At 40.4% G+C, this 15947-nt stretch overlaps 1 non-coding gene across 1 annotated transcript; it reads left to right on the forward strand.

The window, feature by feature from the left end:
• The first annotated feature begins 14521 nt into the window (after nt 1–14521).
• On the forward strand, nt 14522–14629 carry LOC130964032 (small nucleolar RNA R71). Its single transcript, XR_009080145.1, has one exon. It is a non-coding gene; the product is annotated as a small nucleolar RNA R71 (small nucleolar RNA).
• Nucleotides 14630–15947: the final 1318 nt, after the last annotated feature.

Genomic DNA, 15947 nt, shown 5'->3' on the forward strand with positions numbered 1-15947 from the left:
GTTAGTATGCATAAATAGAGTGTGACTCTTGGATTTGTTTTGGTGTGGGAACACCAAACTTAATTGTTTGCCATTGCCTTTTATGCAACAATTTAACCATATTTGAAACCTTGTGTCCTTGCTAAAGGTTATGGGATTAAAGCTAGAAAGCAGTTAAATAGTTGAATAATTTGTTCGATTGCTTGGAGCTAGCATTATGCAAGATGTGAGAATGTGTTTTTAAATGAGATTTTTGGTGGAACACCAAACTTATAATCCTTCATTCTCCCTTAGATTGTTTTGGTGTGAAACACCAAACTTAGCTCCTTGCAATGCATACCAATTATTCAACATTTTTATTGAAAAAGCTATGAAAAGAAAACTACCTCAGGTTGGGTTGCCTCCCAACAAGCGCTTTTTTATTGTCACTAGCTTGACATCTTATCCTTTGATCATGGGGGTTGAAAATCATAGTGCCTCAGCTTTTCACCTCTTATTGTGAACTTCCTTCCAGTCTCATCTTTGATGATCTCTAGGTGTTCAAGTGAAAGGACCCGGTTCACAGTGTAGTATTCAGATAATTGTGGAGTCACCTTTATTGGTTGGGTGTTTAACACCACTTTATCCCCTGGTGAAAAGCCTTCAGTAGGGATCTTCTTATTTCTCCACCCTCTTGGCCTCTTCTTCTTTTCTTTCTCAAGAGATACTCCCTGCCTTGGTGGTTCTTTATCTGGGATGCTGAATTTCTCATATGGGGGTTTTGGATCTAGTTCCTCCTTGACTTCTTTGGTTTGTTGCACCATTTCTACTGCTTTCAAGCATGGATTTAGGAGTCTTGGAGTTAACTCATTGACTGCCTCCTTCAAACTTTGATCTCTGGCCTTATCCTTCATAAAATCTTCTTCTTGAATGGGTTCATGCAAGATTTTAAAAACATGGAATGCTAGATGCTCATCATGCACTCTCAGCAACAATTCCCATTTTTCCACATCTATCAATGCTCTGCCCGTAGCTAGGAAAGGCCTCCCCAGAATGATGGGAGTGTTAGGGTCCTCCTCCATATCCAGGATGATAAAATCAGCTGGGAGAAGGAATTTTCCCACCTTTACCAGTACATTCTCTACAACTCCAAGTGCTTGCTGGATGGATTTGTCAGCCATTTGCAGGAAAGTTCGTGTGGATTTCAGCTCACAAATTCGGAGTTTCCTCATTAGAGACAAAGACATCAAGTTTATGCTTGCACCAAGGTCACATAATGACTTCTCAATTGTTATGTCTCCTATGGTGCAAGGTATGTAAAAACTCCCAGGATCATCTTTCTTCTCTGGCAACTCTCTTTGGAGGATAGCACTACATTCCTTTGTCATCTCAACAATTTGTCCTTCCTTCAAGGGTCTTTTCTTTGTTAGCACTTCTTTCATAAATTTGGCATATAATGGCATCTGTTCAAGTGCTTCCAAGAAAGGAATATTGATGCTGAGTGTTTTGAATATGTCCAGGAATTTTGAGTATTGCTTATTCTCATTTTTTTAAACCTCTGAGGGTATGGAAGTTTGGGGACACAAGGATTCACTCCTTCCCTCTTCTCTTGTAGTTGTGATTCAAGGGTGTTCTTGTATCCCTTTGAAATTTTTGCATTTTTGGTTTCTAGATCCTCTTTACTTTTCCCTTCTGTCTCTTCTTGTGGAACTTCTCTGTTGTGTTTGTCCTGATTGATGGCTTCCTTCTTCATAGTCTTCTCACTTCCCACTGTGATTGCTTTGCACTCCTCCCATTTTGTGGCTTTTCCTTTGTCCCTTGGGTGTTCTTCAGTGACATTGGGGACGGCATTTGCTCTCTTCTCATCCATTTCTGAAATTTGCTTAGCCATTTGCCCCATGTGTCTCTCAAGGTTTCTGATTGAGGTTTCTTGGTTTTTGAATGCTAGGGTCTGATATTTCCTTGTAGCTTCTTGATCTTGTCTTGCCATCTCTTGATTTTTCATGAGTTTCTCCATCATTTTCTCTAGACTTGAGATTCTTTGAGAGTCTGAATTTGGTTGTGGTTGTGTGAAATGAGATGGTTGTTGTTGGAAGTTGTTTGAATTAATTATGGGGGTACTTTGTGGGTGGGATGTGGATGTGGAAAAGTTATTCTGGTGGTTTTGTGAGTTATTATGGGGTTGGTGATATGTGTTTTGTGAATATTTGAATTGGTTAGTATTATTGGATGAATGGTTATGGTTGCTTGTGTTGCTGAGGCTGCCAGAGTTGAAGTCCCTTTGTCCTTGATTCTGATGCTCACCCCACCTTGAATTAGAATGAGTCTTCCAGGGTGTTTTGTGTGCATCACCATGAAAATTGTGTTGAAATGAACTTGAAGTATTGTTCATGCATTGCACCTGCTCAGGGCTTTGTTGCTCAAAATTGAATGTCCCAAAACTTTCTTCAGATTGATTCCACCCATGTGAGGTTTGAGATTGGCATTGTGTGTTTACTGCAACACCTTGCAGTCCATCAATTTTCTTGGCCATCATTTCTATTTGTTGCTGAAGCTGTTGATGCATCTGTTTGTTTTGTGCCAAGAGAACGTCAACACCTTCAAGCTCCAGCACATCCCTTCTCTGGGCTGGTTGGCGTTGTCTTTGATGAGCAAAGAAATATTGATTGTTTGCCACAATCTCTATGAGGTTTTGGGCTTCCTTTGCTGTCTTCATTAGCTGCAATGAGCCTCCTGCTGAATGATCTAATGCTTCTTGAGCTTTCTGGGTTAACCCTTCATAGAAGTTTTGGAGTCTATCCCACTCACTAAACATTTCTGGGGGACATTTCCTGATTAAGGCCTTGTATCTCTCCCAGGCATCATACAGAGACTTTCCATCCATTTGAATGAATGTTTGCACCTCTGTTTTCAGCTTGATAATCCTTTGGGGAGGATAGAACTTGGCTAGGAATTTGCTCACTAAGTCTTCCCAATTATTGATGCTTTCTTTGGGAAATGTCTCTAGCCATTGAGTGGCCTTATCCTTCAGAGAGAATGGAAACAGCAGTAGCTTGTAGATGTCTGGATGCACACCACTTGTTTTGACAGTTTCACAAATCCTGAGGAAGATGGATAAGTGTTGGTTTGGATCTTCAAGTGGACTTCCTCCATAGGAGCAATTGTTCTGCACCAGAGTGATAAGTTGAGGCTTCAACTCAAAATTATTTGCATGAACATTGGGAGTGAGTATGCTACTCCCGCAGTTTCTTGCATTGGGGATAGGGTAAGAGGCCAACACCCTTCTTGTAGGCTGGGTATTGTTGCTCACTCCCTCTTCACGCACCTCAGCCTCCATGACTTGCAAGAATCACAAACAAACCAAATGAAACATGGACATTCTAATGCTAGAATGTGGTTAGAGGGTTAGGTGACACAATGTGTCAAACAGTTAATGTGCTTAGTTAAAAAAAAAAATGCTTAATCTAGACCACCACCTTACTTAATCATTGTCAATCTATTTCAATCCCCGGCAACGGCGCCAAAAACTTGATGTGCGGAAAACGATCCGACACAAAACTCACCGGCAAGTGTACCGGGTCGCATCAAGTAATAATAACTCACATGAGTGAGGTCGATCCCACAGGGATTGAAGGATTGAGCAATTTTAGTTTAGTGGTTGATTTAGTCAAGCGAATTAAGTTTTGGTTGAGTGGTTTGTATTTAACAGAAATTAAATTGCTTGGAATATAAAGGGAGAAGGGAAAATTGCAGTAAATTAAAGAGCAGGAAAGTAAACTTGCTGAATCTTAAAGAACAAGAAAGTAAATGACTGAAACTTAAAGTGCAAGAAATGTAAAGTGCAGTAACTTAAAATGCAAGGAATATAAATTGCTTGAATGTAAAAGGGATTTGAGGTCTGGGATTTCAGAATCTAAGCAAAGGGAAATTGAATTGCAACAATCAATAGAGCAGAAATTGAATTAGAAGCAATTAGAACTCAAACAGTAAGGAAATTAAGTGCAGCAAAGGTTCACAGAAGAACCAAAAGGAAATTGGGATCTCAGGACTCCAGAGACTAGGTAGCAAAGCCTAGATCTCAATTGCCTTCCCAGATCCAAGCAATTGACAAGAAACTGAAGAAGAAGCAGTAAAGGGAATGTAAATGAATTCAATTATGCAGAAGAGAAATTAAAGAGCTCTTGAGTGGAGATTGAGACAGAATTTCCTCAATTCTTAACACCCAAGACTCAAACAAGAAAAGTAGAAATGCCCAAGCAAGAACGAGGAAGAAGAGAGATCAATTCTCCTCCCCAATTCTCCAAAATCTCAGTTCCTAGCTCTCAGAGAAAATGAAGTTTCAAAAAATGTGAGAATTCAAAAATCAAAAGAAAGGTCCTAATTACATCAAACTATCTCCTATTTATACACTTTCTATTCTTGGATTTTGGAATTTGGATGGACTTTTGATTTGGTGAAGAAATAAATTAAATTGGATTTTTAATCCAATTTTCAGCCCATGAAAAATTAGCTTCTAGGAGGCTGCCCTGCCCTTGTAGAGGGCAGGGCAGAAAATGGTGCATCTGGCCTATGGTGCGTGCGTGTGGTGCGTTGGTGTGTGCAGGATGCTGCCCTGCCCTCGCGGAGGGCAGGGCAGAACTTTTTGGTGCGCCAGAATGATGCCTGTGCGTGCTGCTGGTGCTGCCGAGCCTTCCCTTGGTGCGCCAGAATGGTGCGCTGGCTGTGCACCATAAAATGCTGCCCTGCCCTCGCGGAGGGCAGGGCAGTGTTTCCAAAAGTGAAGTTCCAAGTTCGAAACTTGGTCAATGCACACGCTACTCATTTTTCTTGGCTTTCTTGGCACCATAATGAAGCCTAGTTCTTTGCTTCCTCATTGTGCCGTGTTCGAGACTTGTGGCAAGCAAGGGTGAACTTTTTCCTTTGATTTATTTTCCATGAAGGCCCGATACTGCCCTTGTGGAGGGCAGGGCAAGGTTTTTCCTTCCTTTGATCCAAGGCACAGTTTTGTGCTCTGCCCTTGTCGTGGGCAGGGCAGAGTTGCCTTCCAAGCCTTGTTTCCTTATGTTGCCCTCCTAGAGGGCAGTGTGCCCTTGTGGAGGGCAATGCTTGCTTTCCTCCTTCATACACCACACCTCTCCTTCCTTTGACCACGTTTTCTTCTCCTTGGGCCACGCTTTCTTAGGCCACGTTTTCCATTTTCTTCTTTTCTTCACCTATAATCAACCAAAATAACCACTCCAAGTATCACTAAATTCACAAGGCTTATAAATCAATTAAAATTCAATTAAATTTAGCTTAAACCTCATGAGTTAGCATCAATTTAATGGTAGTTGCTTGATTTAAAGAAGTTATGCATTTTCATTCCAAATCACTTACTTAGGATGCAAGAAAGTGCATAAAGACTAGTAAAACAAGTGAAATTAGCTTGAAAAATGGGTATATGATGACTTGTCATCATTACCTTTCCAAGCCAATAGTATAAAATTCTACTCTAAAATCCAACCAAGCATTTCATCAAACACTTGGAAGGCATAAAAGAAAAGCATAGTAAATCAACAACAAGAACAAAATCTAACAACAATTATTGCAAAGAATTAACAACAACAAATCAAAAGGAACATAATTATTATGATTTACCTTGAATTGAATTGAAAGAGAAAGGAAGGAACAAAAGTAGATCTACAACAAAATACAAGAACAACATAATGGAAATTACAACAAAAGAATAGAGGAAGATGAATGTAACAACAAGGAATTGAGAGGATAGAAGTAGAGGAAGATGAATTAAAATCTAGATCTAAGAACTAAACCTAATCCTAATCCTCTTGTAAACTAATCCTCTTGTGTAAAAAAAATGATACTAAGTCTTCCAAAGATGCTTTCCCCTTCAATCCTTGGTCCTTTTAATGGATTTTGGCACCAAAGTTGGTTGCACTGGGCCCCACAACTTCCTAGAAATTGCTGGGCACGAGTTTCCTTTAAAAATCACGTGTGGCCTTCGGCGCGGATGCGCACAATACGCGTACGCGTCCCTGATCGATATTGCAATGTGCGCGCGTGCGCGTCCTTTACTGAGGTTACTTCTTTGGCTTTTTATATTTCTCTCCACTTGCATGCTTCCTTCCTTGCTCCTTTGATCCATGACTAGCCTATTTTAACCTGAGATTACTAGCAAACACATCAAGGCATCTTATGGAATCAAGGATGAATTAAAATTATCAAAGTAAAGGCTTAAAAAACACGTTTTTACATTCAAGCACAAATACGGGAGAGTGATGATTGGTTTTTTGACGGTTTAGAATTTCACTAATGAAATCTCGTTGTAAAGTATAGTTTCTAAACCAATAATAATCCTTTCATACAAAAAGTTGTTTGTCACAAGTACAAACCCCTTAAATTTATAAATCGAAGTATTTGAACCTCAGGTCGTTCTCCCTAGGAATTGTAATGAAGTGTCTTGCTATTGGTTGTGAGTTATTTTTTGGGGTTTTGATAAGAGGCATGAAAGATAAATGGCAAGAAAGTAAACTAATGGCTAAAAAGGTCTTGGCAAGGGTTGGTGGTCAAGGATCTCTATCCTAATCACTAACCACAATATGAGATTGGCAAGGATTAATCTCATTAAATCATCCTCTAACTAATAGTAAAGGAAAGTCAAATGAGCTATATCAATCCTAGTCCATAAGTCCTAACTCTCCACTAATTCAATTAGTGAGAACTAGAGTCAATGGCTCCCAATCATCAATCACTTGGACATTAGTAACTCGAGAGGTCCTAGGTTACCTTTCCAAGCCAAGAACATAAAACTCTACTCTAAAATCCAACCAAGCATTTCATCAAACACTTGGAAGGCATAAAAGGAAAGCATAGTAAAATTGCAAGAAAAGTAAATCTACACTACTCAATTGCAAGGAATTAAACAACAACAAATCAAATGAACACAATTATTATGAATTACCTCTAATTGAATTGAAAGAAAATGGAAGGAACAATAGTAGATCTACAACAAAACATAAGGACAACATAAAGGAAATTGCAACAAAAGAATGGAAGAATGGTGAATGTAACAACAAAGAATTGGGAAGTAGAAGTAGAAGAGAACATGAATTAAAACCTAGATCTAAGAACTAAACCTAATCCTAATCCTAATTCTAGAGAGAAGTGAGAGCTTCTCTTTCTAGAAACTAACTCTAACGACTAAACTAAGCTAAACTAAACTAATGGTCAAAAGTATGTAAAGTCTGTTGATTCCCCTTCAATCCTTGGCTTAAATAACATCAGAAATGAGTTGGATTAGGCCCACAAGGCTTCTAAAATCGCTGGCCACGTGTTGCATTAAGTGGGTCATGTGCCACCATCGGCGCCTCCGTGTACCGTGCACGTGCGTGCCCCTATGCGCGATGCAACTATGGCAAATCTTATATCTTTTCGAAGCCCCGGATGTTAGCTTTCCAACCCAACTAGAACCGTATCAATTGGACCTTTGTAGCTCAAGTTATGGTCAATTAAGTGCGAAGAGGTTGGCTTGACAGCTTTCCGGTTCTTTCATTTCTTCATGAGTTCTCCAACTTTTCATGCTTTCTTTCTTCATTCCCTTGATCCAATCTTTGCCTCCTAAATCTGAAATCACTTAACAAACATATCAAGGCATCTAATGGAATCAAAGGTAAATTAAATTTAGCTATTTTAAGACCTAAAAAGCATGTTTTCACTCTTAAGCACAATTAAAGGAGAATATACAAAACCATGCTATTTCGTTGAATAAATGTGGGTAAAAGGTTATAAAATCCCTAAATCAAGCATAAGATAAGCCCTACAAATGGGGTTTATCAGAGAGATAACAAAACCATGCTAATTCATTGGTTAAATGTGAGAGAATGTTATCAAAATACTCTAAATTCAACAGAAGATAAACCCTAAAAATGGGGTTTATCAACCTAGCCTTCAAATTTTCAATTCAATTGCTTCCTCTACGCCACTGCTCACCTTAGATTACTCCAACACACTTCTTGTTCTTGCTTTAATCCGCTTTTCAGATTTGTCTACCACCACTTTTCTCTTCAATTAGGAAAGCAAGCTCAGTGGTGCACGAAATTGTGATCACTACTTTTCACAACACAATTAATCCCTAGTAATGGCCCCAAAGACTTGGTGCTCAATACCATGGCATACACACAACTTCGCACAACTAACCAGCAAGTGCACTGGGTCGTCCAAGTAATAAACCTTACGCGAGTAAGGGTCGATCCCACAGAGATTGTTGGTATGAAGCAAGCTATGGTCACCTTGTAAATCTTAGTCAGGCAGACTCAAATGGGTATGGGTGATATATGAATAAAACATAAAGATAAAGATAGAGATACTTATGTAATTCATTGGTGAGAACTTCAGATAAGCGAATGGAGATGCTTTGTCCCTTCCGTCTCTCTGCTCTCCTACTGTCTTCATCCAATCCTTCTTACTCCTTTCCATGGCAAGCTTATGCAAGGGTTTCACCGTTGTCAGTGGCTACCTCCCATCCTCTCAGTGGAAATGTTCAAAGCACCCTGTCACGGCACGGCTATCCAGCTGTCGGTTCTCGATCATGTCGGAATAGAATCCAGTGATTCTTTTGCGTCTGTCACTAACGCCCCACAATCGCGAGTTTGAAGCACGTCACAGTCATTCAATCATTGAATCCTACTCAAAATACCACTGACAAGGTTAGACCTTCCAGATTCTCTTGAATGCCGCCATCAGTTCTAGCCTATACCACAAAGTCTCTGATCTCACGGAATGGCTGGCTCGTTTGTCAGGCGAGCGCTCGGTTGTCAGGCGATCAACCATGCATCGTGTATCAGGAATCCAAGAGATATTCACCCAATCTAAGGTAGAACGGAGGTGGTTGTCAGTCACACGTTCATAGGTGAGAATGATGATGAGTGTCACGGATCATCACATTCATCAAGTTGAAGAACAAGTGATATCTTGGAACAAGAACAAGCGGAATTGAATAGAAGAACAATAGTAATTGCATTAATACTCGAGGTACAGTAGAGCTCCACACCTTAATCTATGGTGTGTAGAAACTCCACCGTTGAAAATACATAAGAACAAAAGTGATCATTGGCTTCGGCCCCAGAGAGGGAACCAGAAAAACTAAGATGAAAATACAATAGTAAAAGGTCTTACTTATAGGGGACTAGTAGCTTAAGAATTACAAAGATGAGTAAATGGCATAAAAATCCACTTCCGGGCCCACTTGGTGTGTGCTTGGGCTGAGCAATGAAGCATTTTCGTGTAGAGACTTCTCTTGGAGTTAAACACCAGCTTTTGTGCCAGTTTGGGCGTTTAACTCCCACTTTGGTGCCAGTTCCGGCGTTTAACGCTGGGAATTCTGAAGGTGACTTTGAACGCCGGTTTGGGTCATCAAATCTTGGGCAAAGTATGGACTATCATATATTGCTGGAAAGCCCAGGATGTCTACTTTCGAACGCCGTTGAGAGCGCGCCAATTGGGCTTCCGTAGCTCCAGAAAATCCACTTCGAGTGCAGGGAGGTCAGAATCCAACGGCATCTGCAGTCCTTTTCAGTCTCTGAATCAGATTTTTGCTCAGGTCCCTCAATTTCAGCCAGAAAATACCTGAAATCACAAAAAAACACACAAACTCATAGTAAAGTCCAGAAAAGTGAATTTTAACTAAAAACTAATAAAAATATACTAAAAACTAACTAAATCCTACTAGAAACATACTAAAAACAATGCCAAAAAGCGTACAAATTATCCGCTCATCACAACACCAAACTTAAATTGTTGCTTGTCCCCAAGAAACTGAAAATCAAATAAGATAAAAAGAAGAGAATATGCAATGAACTCCAAAAACATCTATGAAGATCAGTATTAATTAGATGAGCGGGGCTTTTAGCTTTTTGCCTCTGAACAGTTTTGGCATCTCACTCTATCCTTTGAAATTCAGAATGATTGGCTTCTTTAGGAACTCAGAATCCAGATAGTGTCATTGATTCTCCTAGTTAAGTATGATGATTCTTGAACACAGCTACTTAATGAGTCTTGGCCGTGGCCCAAAGCACTCTGTCTTCCAGTATTACCACCGGATACATACATGCCACAGACACATAATCGGGTGAACCTTTTCAGATTGTGACTCAGCTTTGCTAGAGTCCCCAATTAGAGGTGTCCAGGGTTCTTAAGCACACTCTTTTTACCTTGGATCACGACTTTAACCGCTCAGTCTCAAGTTTTCACTTGACACCTTCACGCCACAAGCACATGGTTAGGGACAGCTTGGTTTAGCCGCTTAGGCCAGGATGTTATTCCTGTAGGCCCTCCTATCCACTGATACTCAAAGCCTTGGATCCTTTTTATTACCCTTGCCTTTTGGTTTAAAGGGCTATTGGCTTCTTCTGCTTGCTCTTTCTTTTTCTCTTTTTCTATTTCTCTCTTTTTTTCGTTTTTTTTTTGAATTCACTGCTTTTTCTTGCTTCAAGAATCATTTTTATGATTTTTCAGATCCTCAGTAACATGTCTCCTTTTTCATCATTCTTTCAAGAGCCAATAATTTTAACATTCATGAATAACAAATTCAAAAGACATATGCACTGTTCAAGCATACATTCAGAAAACAAAAGTATTGCCACCACATTAATATAATTAATCTGTTATAAAATCTAAAATTCATGCAATTCTTCTCTTTTTCAATTAAGAACTTTTTTCATTTTAAGAAAGGTGATGGATTCATAGGACATTCATAACTTTAAGGCATAGACACTAAGATACTAATGATCATAAGACACAAACATGGATAAACATAAGCATGAAAATTCGAAAAACAAGAAAATAAAGAACAAGGAGATTAAAGAACGGGTCCACCTTAGTGATGGCGGCTTGTTCTTCCTCTTGAAGGTCTTATGGAGTGCTTGAGCTCCTCAATGTCTCTTCCTTGCCTTTGTTGCTCCTCTCTCTTGATTCTTTGATCTTCTCTAATTTCATGGAGGAGAATGGAGTGTTCTTGGTGCTCCACCCTTAGTTGTCCCATATTGGAACTTAGTTCTCCCAGGGAGGTGTTCAGTTGCTCCCAATAGTTTTGTGGAGGAAAGTGCATCCCTTGAGGTATCTCAGGGATTTCATGATGAGTGGGGTCTCTTGTTTGCTCCATCCTTTTCTTAGTGATGGGCTTGTCCTCATCAATGAGGATGTCTCCTTCTATGTCAACTCCTACTGAATAACAGAGGTGACAAATGAGATGAGGAAAGGCTAACCTTGCCAAGGTAGAGGACTTGTCCGCCACCTTATAGAGTTCTTGGGCTATAACCTCATGAACTTCTACTTCTTCTCCAATCATGATGCTATGGATCATGATGGCCCGGTCTATAGTAACTTCGGACCGGTTGCTAGTGGGAATGATTGAGCGTTGGATAAACTCCAACCATCCTCTAGCCATGGGCTTGAGGTCATGCCTTCTTAGTTGAACCGGCTTCCCTCTTGAATCTCTCTTCTATTGGGCGCCCTCTTCACAAATGTCAGTGAGGACTTGGTCCAACCTTTAATCAATGTTGACCCTTCTTGTGTAAGGATGTTCATCTCCTTGCATCATGGGCAAGTTGAATGGCAACCTCACATTTTCCGGACTAAAATCTAAGTATTTCCCCTGAACCATTGTAAGCCAATTCTTTGGGTTCGGGTTTACACTTTGATCATGGCTCTTGGTGATCCATGCATTGGCATAGAACTCTTGAACCATTAAGATTCCGACTTGTTGAATGGGGTTGGTGAGAACTTCCCAACCTCTTCTTCGAATCTCATGTCGGATCTCCGGATATTCACTCTTTTTGAGTTTGAAAGGGACCTCGGGGATCACCTTCTTCAAGGCCACAACTTCATAGAAGTGGTCTTGATGCACCCTTGAGATGAATCTCTCCATCTCCCATGACTCGGAGGTGGAAGCTTTTGCCTACCCTTTCCTCTTTCTAGAGGTTTCTCCGGCCTTGGATGCCATAAATGGTTATGGAAAACAAAAAGCAATGCTTTTACCACACCAAACTTAAAAGGTTTGCTCGTCCTCGAGCAAAAGAAGAAAGAATAGAGTAGAAGAAGAAGAAAATGGAGGAGATGGAGATGGCTTTGTGTTTCGGCCAAAGGGGGAAGAAGTAGTGTTTAGGGTGTGTGAAAATGAAGGAGTGAAGATGGGTTTATATAGGGGTGAGGAGAGGGGTAGGGTTCGGCCATTATGGGTGGGTTTGGGAGGGAAAGTGGTTTGAATTTTGAATGGTGAGGTAGGTGGGGTTTTATGAAGGATGGATGTGAGTGGTGAAGAGAAAGATGGGATTTGATAGGTGAAGGGTTTTTGAGGAAGAGGTATTGAGGTGATTGGTGAATGGGTGAAGAAGAAAGAGGGTGGTGGGGTTGGTGGGGATCCTGTGGGGTCCACAGATCCTGAGGTGTCAAGGAAAAGTCATCCCTGCACCAAATGGCATGCAAAAATGTGTTTTGAGCCAATTCTGGCGTTAAACGCCGGGCTGGTGCCCATTTCTGGCATTTAACGCCAAGTGCTTGCCCTTTTATGGCGTTTAACGCCAGTCTGGTGCCCCTTTCTGGCGTTAAACGCCCAGAATGGTGCCAGACTGGGCGTTAAATGCCCATCTGCTAGCCTTACTGGCGTTTAAACGCCAGTAGGTTTTTCCTCCAGGGTGTGCTGTTTTTCTTCCTGTTTTTCATTTTGTTTTTGCTTTTTCAATTGATTTTGTGACTTCTCATGATCATCAACCTACAGAAAACATAAAATAACAAAGGAAAATAGATAAAATATAACATTGGGTTGCCTCCCAACAAGCGCTTCTTTAATGTCAGTAGCTTGACATAGGGCTCTCATGGAGCCTCACAGATACTCAGAGCAATGTTGGAACCTCCCAACACCAAACTTAGAGTTTGAATGTGGGGGTTCAACACCAAACTTAGAGTTTGGTTGTGGCCTCCCAACACCAAACTTAGAGTTTGACTGTGGGGGCTCTGTTTGACTCTGCTTTGAGAGAAGCTCTTCATGCTTCCTCTCCATGGTGACAGAGGGATATCCTTGAGCCTTAAACACAAAGGATCCTTCATTCACTTGAATGATCAATTCACCTCTGTCCACATCAATCACAGCCTTTGCTGTGGCTAGGAAGGATCTGCCAAGGATGATGGATTCATCCATGCACTTCCCAGTCTCTAGGACTATAAAATCGGCAGGGATGTAATGGTCTTCAACCTTTACCAGAACATCCTCTACAAGTCCATAAGCTTGTTTTCTTGAGTTATCTGCCATCTCTAGTGAGATTCTTGCAGCTTGCACCTCAAAGATCCCTAGCTTCTCCATTACAGAGAGAGGCATGAGGTTTACACTTGACCCTAAGTCACACAGAGCCTTCTTGAAGGTCATGGTGCCTATGGTACAAGGTATTGAGAATTTTCCAGGATCTTGTCTCTTTTGAGGTAATCTCTGGCTAGACAAGTCATCCAGTTCTTTGGTGAGCAAAGGAGGTTCGTTCTCCCAAGTCTCATTACCAAATAACTTGTCATTTAGCTTCATGATTGCTCCAAGGTATTTAGCAACTTGCTCTTCAGTGACATACTCATCCTCTTCAAAGGAAGAATACTCATCAAAGCTCATGAAAGGCAGAAGTAAATCCAATGGAATCTCTATGGTCTCATTTTGAGCCTCAGATTCCCATGGTTCCTCATTGGGGAACTCTTTGGAGGCCAGTGGACGTCCATTGAGGTCTTCCTCAATGGCGTTCACTGCCTCTTCCTCCTCTCCAAATTCGGCCATATTGATGGCCTTGCACTCTCCTTTTGGATTTTCTTCTGTATTGCTTGGAAGAGTACTAGGAGGGAGTTCAGTAACTTTCTTGCTCAGCTGTCCCACTTGTGCCTCCAAGTTTCTAATGGAGGACCTTGTTTCAGTCATGAAACTTTGAGTGGTTTTGATCAGATCAGAGACCATGGTTGCTAAGTCAGAGTGGTTCTGCTTAGAATTCTCTGTCTGTTGCTGAGAAGATGATGGAAAAGGCTTGCCATTACTAAACCTGTTTCTTCCACCATTATTGTTGTTGAAACCTTGTTGAGGTCTCTGTTGATCCTTCCATGAGAAATTTGGATGATTTCTCCATGAAGAATTATAGGTGTTTCCATAGGGTTCTCCCATGTAATTCACCTTTTCCATTGAAGGGTTCTCAGGATCATAGGCTTCTTCTTCAGATGAAGCATCCTTAGTACTGCTTGGTGCATTTTGCATTCCAGACAGACTTTGAGAGATCAAATTGACTTGCTGAGTCAATATTTTGTTCTGAGCTAATATGGCATTCAGAGTATCAATCTCAAGAACTCATTTCTTCTGATTTATCCCATTGTTCACAGGATTCCTTTCAGAAGTGTACATGAATTGGTTATTTGCAACCATTTCAATTAGCTCTTGAGCTTCTGTAGGCATCTTCTTTAGATGAAGAGATTCTCCAGCAGAGCTATCCAAAGACATCTTGGACAGTTCAGATAGACCATCATAGAAAATACCTATGATGCTCCATTCAGAAAGCATGTCAGAAGGACATTTTCTGATCAATTGTTTGTATCTTTCCCAAGCTTCATAGAGGGATTCTCCTTCCTTCTGTCTGAAGGTTTGGACTTCCACTCTAAGCTTACTCAATTTTTGAGGTGGAAAGAACTTTACCAAGAAGGCATTGACTAGCTTTTCCCAAGAGTTCAGGCTTTCTTTAGGTTGTGAGTCCAACCATGTCCTAGCTCTGTCTCTTACAGCAAAAGGGAATAGCATAAGTCTGTAGACCTCAGTGTCAACTCCATTAGTCTTGACAGTGTCACAGATTTGCAAGAATTCAGCTAAAAACTGATGAGGATCTTCCAATGAAAGTCCATGGAACTTGCAATTCTGTTGCATTAGAGAAACTAATTGAGGCTTAAGCTCAAAGTTGTTTGCTCCAATGGCAGGGATAGAGATGCTTCTCCCATAGAAGTCGAGAGTAGGTGCAGTAAAGTCACCAAGCACCTTCCTTGCATTGTTGGCATTGTTGTTGTTTTCGGCTGCCATGGGTTCTTCTTCTTTGAAGATTTCTGTTAGGTCCTCTATAGAGAGTTGTGCCTTAGCTTCTCTTAGCTTTCGCTTCAAGGTCCTTTCAGGTTCAGGGTCAGCTTCAACAAGAATGCCTTTGTCTTTGTTCCTGCTCATATGAAAGAGAAGAGAACAAGAAAATATGGAATCCTCTATGTCACAGTATAGAGATTCCTTGAGGTGTCAGAGGAAAAGAAAATTAGAAGGAAGAGGTAGAAGAATTCGAACTTAGTCAGATAGAGTTCGAATTGTGCATTGAGGAGGAGTGGTACTCCATAAATAGAAGAATGCGAGAAGAGGGGAAGAAATTTCGAAAATTAAATTAAAAAGATTTTAAAAACATTTTGAAAAACTTTAATTGATTTTCGAAAACCAAGAGTGGGAAAGAAATCAAGTAATTTTTGAAACAGATTTTGAAATTAGAATTTAAAAAGATATGATTGAAAACTATTTTAAAAAGATTTGATTTTAAAAATTAATGACTTGCCTAACAAGAAAAGATATGATTCAAACATTAAACCTTTCTCAACAGAAAAGGCAACATACTCGAAATGTTGAATCAAATCATTAATTGATAGCAAGTATCTTTGAAAAAGGAAAGAAATTGATTTTGAAAACATTTGATTGAAAAGATTTGATTTGAAAAAGATTTGATTTTGAAAAACTTTGAAAACTTGGAAAAAAATTGATTTGAAAACAAAATCCTCCCTCTTGTGCCATCCTGGCGTTAAACGCCCAGAATGGTGCACATTCTGGCGTTTAACGCCCAATGCACTACCTTTTTGGGCATTAAACGCCCAGCCAGGCACCCTGGCTGGCGTTTAAACGCCAGTCTGCCTTCTTCACTAGGCGTTTTGAACGCCCACCTTTTTCTGTATGATTCCTCTGCTGC

This window comes from Arachis stenosperma, chromosome 2 (genome assembly GCF_014773155.1).
Source record: "Arachis stenosperma cultivar V10309 chromosome 2, arast.V10309.gnm1.PFL2, whole genome shotgun sequence".
NCBI lineage: Eukaryota > Viridiplantae > Streptophyta > Magnoliopsida > Fabales > Fabaceae > Arachis > Arachis stenosperma.